This window comes from Rutidosis leptorrhynchoides, chromosome 1 (assembly GCF_046630445.1).
Source record: "Rutidosis leptorrhynchoides isolate AG116_Rl617_1_P2 chromosome 1, CSIRO_AGI_Rlap_v1, whole genome shotgun sequence".
In the NCBI taxonomy this organism is placed as follows: domain Eukaryota; kingdom Viridiplantae; phylum Streptophyta; class Magnoliopsida; order Asterales; family Asteraceae; genus Rutidosis; species Rutidosis leptorrhynchoides.
In genome coordinates this window covers 304,252,978-304,262,042 of record NC_092333.1, presented here as the reverse complement: position 1 = coordinate 304,262,042, position 9,065 = coordinate 304,252,978, and positions in this window count along the sequence as shown.

Genomic DNA, 9,065 nt, shown 5'->3' with positions numbered 1-9,065 from the left:
GGTTGCATCAATGGTCGTCGCTCTGGATTAGTAACAAAATTTAAAAGTCTTTCTGCACTTTTGGCTGTCGTTTCTTCGATTACTGGTCTTTTCTCCGAATTAGTTGCCAAATGTTTAAGCCTTTCTGCAGTTTTAGCAACTGTTTCTTCAATCGTACCATCTAGTGGCTGAACGAGTACATCTTCAAAAGTTATCATGTCGTCAGTTGATGGATTGTTGACTGCTTCAAGTATAAATGGAGCTTCAGTTGTTTTTGTTTCTTTTTCGTTTCGTGTGTTCTTTGCATTAGTGGATGGCGCCATTGTTAACACCTATTTCCTTATGAGGTAAGGCTTAGTGTGTCAATAAGATACTAGAAGTAATCTAGCTTTAGGAGGGCGGAGTGTTGCCGATTGATTTTTACCCTCGGGAAATAATCCCTGCAGACCCGGTTCACAAGTGTAGAAACTTGTGGGGTGGCTTAATCAATCTGTCGTTCGTAGAGCGTAAGAGTGCTAGCCAGATGACTTCTAGTGAGAGAAAGTAGAGAGAGAGAAGTGAAGTCTCAGCTCTCAAAGTTGTCAGAATGTCTGAACTGTGTAAAATGACGACCCAAGGGGTCTATTTATAGTGTCAGATCCACCAGATTGCTTGGGGACACGTGTCAGATGATGATACGTTCTGTTACTTGTGATCCGAAATTTACGCTGAAGGTGGCGTTCTCCGGCCAGGGATTACGCGCTAGGCGGCCTTCAGGGCTTACGCATGACGGAGCAGCCTGTACAATGGAGAACGCTGGACGGATAACTCCACAAAACTGTTGTTTCCTGCCTTCCTGATGCTACTTTTATGCAACCATTATGCCTTTTATGCGTGTATACGGTAGGATACACCATTACATGGCATATTTATCCCATCAACGCCTATTTGTTCCCCATGCTTCGGTGACCCTAAGTTTATGATTCCCAAATCAAGTCGTCCTACTTATGTAAACGTGTAAATTTAACATACAAGTGGTTAGGTGACCTTTATCCCACAAGTGTGCGAAATTTACCTCAATCATATTAGTTTGCTCATAACGGTTAGGTGACCTTTATCCCATTATGAGTTCCCTAATATTTTTAAGTGTCACATAAAAGGATGGCGTTTAACTTGTTTGCCTTGTCGATTAAGGGATTTTAAGTTTTCGTTAATCCTAGTTTAAGAAAACATTTATGCCATACACCAACATGCATTTAGTGTATGGTTCATTGAAATCCATTTTCAAGTCTTGTAATTTTAGCCAATTACTTGATATAAACCATTTTATATATATGATCCTTATCATGTTCTTAATAACTATTTATTAGCGTCTTTTGCCATTTCAATTTAACCGATTAAATTGTAGTTTGGTAAATTTCATGTTGTTAATAATTTAACCAATTAAATTGTAGTTTTGCTTGTTGTTAACTTGTGTGATAACTTCTTGTAGTAACATACACAATCCACAATCATACAAGAAATAAAACAACCACGCATGCAAAACAAATGTGTTCACAATCAAGCCAATTTGGTAGACATTTGTTTAGCCGAAAACAAATGTCACCGGTTAAGGGGTTATAACACAAAGTAGGAGATTTTAAATCTCCCACTTAATCTTGCATCCAAATGCTCCTTCTTGTGTTCTTCAAGTCATCATCTTGCATCTTCATTTTTACAAAATATATCCTAATACATTTTTTCTAAAAAATGAAAATACAACCTAATCTATTTTACATACCAAATATAAAATAAATTACATAACCAAAATTAATATTACATACCAAATGAATAATTAATTTTACAAACCAAATGAATGAATATAACAACCACATAGAAAGATTAACAAATCAACCAAACAAATATTCATTCAAACACAAGGTCTTGGCTAGATTGTGAACAACAATATAGAACAAAATATGACCAAAATGGAAGACCCAAAAACCCATTTTGGGTCTCTAATAATTCGGCCAACATGAAGAACCCACCCAAATCCATTAATTTTGCACTTTACTTTCATGCATGTTAGTAGAATGCAAAGTTGACGGGATTTAAAGACCATATATAAGAAGCATATTTCATAGACTTCGGCTCTAGATACCATTAATGGAATTCAACATAACAACATGTTTATATTGTCAACAAAATCACAAATCCATTTTATGATAGTAAAGCAAGCGGAAGCATGATGATTAATAAAACAAGTTTGTATGTTAAACCATTTTAGATGAATTCCATAAGGTTATCAAGTTATGAAATAAATGCTTACATATATATACATAAAGGAAGAAGGTTATACCTCCTCTAAGATGAGTAGAGAGCTGAATTTTGGACAGCAAATTGATGATGAAAATGATGGAACTTAGCCTCTAACGTGAAGCCTCAAGAGTGTTATACCCACAAGCCCTTTATGCACCAACACCACCTTTGTTTTAGTTAGGATTTAGACACCAAATGAACTAGTTTATCAAGCTTAAAGCACCCTCTTTTTCTGTCCTATATTTCGGCCAGCAGTTTTCAAAAAGAGGGAGAGAGTTTTTTTTTAAAACTTATCACTTGAATTCCTTAGTCCATTACTTGGTTAAAGAGAAGCATGCATGTACATAAGGAGTGTGCACATAGAAATCAACAAAAAGCATGGGTGGTCTCTTCTTGGGTGTTTAAAACCGCCACCTTCACCAATTTTATAACAAGATTTGTTTTTTTTTTAATAAAACTTGTAATAAAAGACCATGCTTATGATATGTTACTTACATTTTATTTTGTTTTATAAACCAATTTATAAAACATAACACATCTTAATTATTTAAACCTATAAATAATTAAACCCTTTGTAAATATAAATTATCTAAATAATTTATCTCAAGTGATAATATTTTAGAAAACTGATTTTCTAAAGTTCAAGTGTCGCGTATTTACTTAATGATCCAATCGTTAAGATTAAATACATATAAAGTGTCGGTAAGCTTGTTATTGGGTATGACCCGACTTGGATCATAACACATTAGCCACATTAATTTAATATGTCTCTCGGGCATACAAAATACCTTTAAAACTGACAATGGAATGGCAATTTATGTTGGGGTTCCTTTGAATAACAAAAAAAAAAATCACGCCAATTATTAAATATGGGGTCACCAGGCCATATCCCTAGTTCATCTTTATAAAAAAAATATCATCTTTAATCATGGTTCATCATGGTGTTTCATTGTATTTGAATATGTTTGAAAGTGGTGTTGGGTTACGTTCAAAGTGGGAATAGAAGACGGACTATAGAAGTATCGATTAATAAAATAACAAAACAAGAATATAGCGGCGGTCAGTAAGGCAACGGGCCAGGAGTGGACTGACCCGTATGTTTTCTCCGACCAACAATAGGTTTGAACGGATAGGGACTGAACCAGTAATAAGCGTAGCAATATTGGATAGATGGTGCCCAACTTGGTGGTTGTCGAACATGATAGCAGTAGGAAAACAAAAGTGTTCGAGGAATAATTCGTGGGGGTTCTCGGTTGTAAAGATAAGAGAGAGATGATGACGGTTTTGGGTTGTTCTCGGTGGTGAAAACAACAAAGGTGACAATTGGGTTGTGGTGATGAAGGATGACCCTTGGTTGAGCTTAAAATAGGAACAATTCAAATGGGTGGTGTTTGTCGAGCATGTATACCATGGTTTTGATGGTAATGATGATGGTGTTGGAGTGGCTCGATGTTGGTTGAGGAGGATGGTTATCAAGGTGATTCGTCAGAAATAAGAAGCAGAGAGAAGAGAAAGATCCTCTTGTGTGCATGTAACTATAACTATATATAATTATATATCTGTAAAGTTAAATTTGAAGAAAACAAATGGATACAGCAAGTTAAATAGTAATCCCAAATAATAATTGTCACGACCCTACTTTTTTCGATATCTTTTACCATTAATTATTTAACGACTGTTAATGGTTAATTGTGCTACGTCATTTCTATGGCCTATATTGTTAAATTAATAATAATATGTTAATTATTATGTGTTATGTGAATATTTGTATTCATATTTTGAATTATACGTTTCTACGTGTCGCGGATTTCTATCCGGCGAATCTTTTCGGTTTTTAAACCAACGGTCGCGTTTTTGGGATATTTAAATCCTAATTATTTTAAATATGATATTTTAAGATCATATAATTATATAGGGTATTTATATTTATTTTTTTTCGCGCGTTTGTTATCTCTCCGGATTTTTAATCGCGTAAGCGTGTTTTTGCGTTTCGGGATTCGTTCGGGCTTTCGGGCCATAAGTACTTCAACAATTAAGTGAGATGGACCAAGTGGGGCCCACCCCACCCCTAGGATCGGCCGAATGGATGGGAGGGGAGTATACTCCCATTTATTTTATTTTTGCAACATTATTATTTTTCCATTCCACTTTTATCTAAACCTAAACATATCAAATTGCTCTCTTCTCCCTTTTATTGCTCCTTGGCCGTCGCCCAACATCACACAAACATCATCATCTTCATCAATTATTTTAGCTTGGATCAAGGATCAATTAACACCAACGCGTTCCTCGTTCCGTTCTCTACGCGATTATACTTCTCGTTTCTTGATTAGGGTATAAACCCTAACCCTAGAACTTTTGATTTTTCATTATATTTCTGTATTTTGATTATATATTAATAGTATGATAATTACTTGCTGTTGTAATGGTGTTTGTATGCATAGAATTACTCATAAACACATGTTTTCGGTTTGATAAAATTGGGACAGCAGCTATTTCGTATATTTCTGATATTGTGACTGTTATAAAAGTTAAAATAAAGTATCTAAATGAGTTCCTCTCATCAATACATTAATTTTAGACTCCGGATTCATGTCGTTTCGATTCCCGGAGCCCTAAATATGATCAAAGTGGTATTTTGTTAAGATTGAATTGTGATATTGGTATGAACCAGGTTGGGTCCGACTTTGTGACCATATTTGGTGACTTTAGGGTGTGTTAGTGTGTTAGGATTGATGGTGGGGCGAACTTTCATGTTCAGGTCATCTCAATCCGAGCCACGAATCACCCGTTACGTCTAAAACACGATTTTGAGTGGATTGAAGTTCCAAGTAGTGTAATGGCTGTACATCACGACTTGTGGACTGTTCTTGGGGTATTCTTGAGTGTACCAAAGTTTCGGGTGGTTTGCTTAGGCGGAGATATATGTAAGGCTCGCCGAAAACCGACACCCGGGGCTTAGCATACGACCCGATGAACTTTTGATTTAAAACTTGTGATTAATTATTAAACTTATGATATAACTAATGGATTTCATTATCATTTAATTACTTATGATAAAAAAAGGTAATTATTACTATTATTTAAGACTTATGATATATATTTATTATATCATTTAATTAATACATATGATTTAATTAACATTTTAATTAAACTTATGATTCATAATACTTTTATTATTAATGGAAAATACTTATGATAAGTATTAAACTTATATTATGAGATTACTATTATAAGACTTTTAATAAGGATTAATTAATTATTTAATTATTATAGAGCTTAGTTATTATTTAATTATAATTTAATTATTAAATACTTATGATTTAATAATTATAATTAGAAACTTATGATATGATTAATAATTCATTATTAATTAATAATACTTATGATATGATTTAAAATTTATTATTAATTAATAATACTTACATTATGACTAATATTTAATTAATTAATTAAATACTTATGTTATATTAAATATATCATTTAAACTTATATTAACTTTAATAATTCATTTTAATTTAATTAAACTTATGTTATGACATAATTAGACATATTTAACTTTAACAGACATTATAACTTACATTATTATTATAACTTACACTTTTAAAATTTACGTTGACCATGTTTGACCAAGGTTGACTTTTGAGTTGACTTTCGGTTGACTTTGACTTTCAGTTGACTTTTGTTGACTTTCTAATTAAGGAAACTTTCCTAACTTATAAACTTTCCTAAAATAGCAACTTTCTAAATTTGGAAACTTTCCAAAAATAGAAACTTTCCAAAAATGAAAACCTGCTAAAAATAGAAATTTTTTAAAAATAGAAAGTGTGTGTCCGTAAGCTGTTCCGATCAAACCGATGCATAATGAGTATCGTTCTATGACTACTTGCAACATGTACAATAGCTATCATACTAAGACTTGACCTAAGTTAGTTATTTATATCGACCTACTTTATTATAGGTCGGCGTTGTGATCATTCCTGATCACTGTACTACATTTGCTGTTCGCTTAATTGTGTTGGTTACTTCATTACTTTTAAGGTGAGTTATAGTGCCGTTTTACATACTTTTCAAAGTATATTTTTGGGAAGTGATTACATGCATTTTATTTCACGTTTAGACACAAGTGACAATTAAATTTAAATTATTCATTGTGAGTTGGACAAAAATATTCCCTAGTATGGTAACTGTAGTCATTGGTTTCTACCGGTGAACGCGAATCCTACGGATAGATCTATCGGGTTTGACAACCCCATTTCGAGCTAGTAGCGCTAGCAATTTATAATCGGAATGCTTAGTACTTCGTATTTTGTTGTAGAAACACTGTCCAGTGTATATTATTATTGTGTTTGGCAAGGGTAAATAAAGGGTTAAGTGATTACCAGGTGGCTCATTGATAATGGAATAATGTTTAATGTTTTCTAACATTTTTAACTCTTGTGGTCTAAAGTTTATTCAATTATTTAAACCTATAATTCACTCAACCTTTGTGTTGACAGTTTACTCGCATGTTTTCACAGGTACTTGAGTTTATGTGATGCTTCCGCTATGTTTAGAAGAGTCTGCATGCATTTGGGCAGATTTTTATGAAATAATTTATGAAACTTTGGCTTGCATTCGGTTTTTGAATAATTAATACTTGTGGGTTGTTGACAATGTTTTTGTGTCAACATTGGATTATTAATATGTTGGGTTACTTTTAAACTACATATTTTGGTATGCTTTCCTTTTTGGGAAACTTTTGATATAAAAGAATGCAATGTCATTTATTAAATTCATTTAAGTTCGATCAAGCTGTGGGACCAAGTGACGGAGCCGTTAAGTGTTTTGACGGGGCCACCACAGTTGGTATCAGAGCTCTGGTTGTAGGGAACTAGGCGGTCTTAATGTGGTCAACCCGTGGATCTTAGGGTGCATTAGAGTCTATTCTACAGCCCGACCCTTTTGCTATAGCATTATTATGCATGTCATTTCGGATGTGTTATATCATTAGCATTTATATCTTTTGGTATGTGGTTTGTGGTTTTACTATTTGTAGATGTCGACTTCGAGCGATAACTCAGTTGCTGCTCTTGCTCCTTCGACTGCTGCCAGACGCCGTACTGACCAACCAGAGATCGATGATCCTGTTCACTACTACTTTTCCACCCTTACCCATATGAACATGGCTTACAATGAAGTGACGCGTATTAATGCTCTTAGTGATTGTATGCGTACTTTGCCACATAACGAGATGATGGACCAGATTCGAGCTAGTATGGATTAGTTTGTTAGCTTTAAGAACAATGTTGGGATCGAGAGTCGTAAGCATAACCGTGAAGTTGACGCTAGGTTCGAGGCTCTAGAGAGCACAGTTTGTGGTTTAAAGGAAGAGTTGGAAGAAGTGAAAGGAAAGTTGCGGAAGTATGAGACTTCTGCTGAGACTCATGCTAGCCCAGCTTATCACACCCGCTCTAAGCAGATGTGATATGATGATTCATGATTGATAATTTATTTCATAAGACTTAATGTCCTTTCATACATACATTTTTGGGGTTATATACAGCGTTTTGCCGAGGATTTTATTAAGATTTTGTTATGGGATGTTTTTCATTATGTATGGATGGTTATTTTTATGACATCTATTATCATTATCACATTTTATTTCTGATGTTGTGACTCTTTGCATGTTATATTATGCGTAATGTAGATCATGTATGTTAGGTGCTATGTATGTTGTTTGATGTTATCATAAAATATGTATGCATGTGGTGGTTATTTCTATAACAATCATAACTGTCATGTTATTACTCATAGTGGCTACTGACTATTATTTTAATGGTTAATCTTTTCATGTTCGATCTATTCCTTTATAACACTTGTATTATTCTTAGTACTAACGATTGTGTTATTCTGTTTAGAAGATCATGCCTCCTAGAGAGTCCAACGAAGCCCGTATCCAACGTCTTGTTACCGAAGGGATAGCTGCAGCTATGGCAGCGAATGCTAATACAAATGCTAATGCGAACAACAATCAGGTGGGATGCTCCCACAAAACGTTTATGGCAAGTCGCCCACAGGAATTCAGTGGTACAGAAGGACCCATAGGACTTACCCGCTGGTTCGAGAAAATTGAGTCGATTTTCAGGGTTAGTCGAGTCTGAGAGGAAGACAAGGTTAGTTTTACTAGCTGCACTTTGAAGGATAGTGCATTGACCTGGTGGAACAACTTGGTTAACAGTCTGGGAAATGATGTGGCTTATGGTTTAACTTGGAATAATTTCAAGGAAAGAATGATCACCCGCTACCGTCCTAGGGGTGAGCTTAAGAAGTTAGAGGTTGAACTTAAAAACTTGAAAATGAAGGGCACCGAATTAGATGCCTATGAGCAAAGATTCTTCGAGTTGACTTTGTTGTGCCCTAATGTTTATGTCGATGAGAATCTTAAAATTGAAGCTTACATTGATGGGCTATCCGAGAAAATTGAGCATGGGGTTGAATTTAGTGAGCCCAGACTATTGAGGCCACGATGTCTATGGCTTATAAGTTGAATGATAAGATCTTGAGAAGAAGAAAGGCTGCTGTAACCGAACCTAGTGAAGAGGCTGTTAAGAAAGCTGATAATGGGAAGAGAAAGTGGGATAATAACCGCAATGAAAGCCAAGGTCAGCAGAAAAAGCAGGATACTTTCAGTTCAAATAACCGCAATCAGTGTGTGTGTCCACGTTGTTACAAGGCTTATGATGGTTTCTGTACCGTGACTTGCAAGAGGTGTTCCAAACAGGGACACATTGCTAAGGATTGTACTGTGCTTCTGCCGGGTTCTGCTA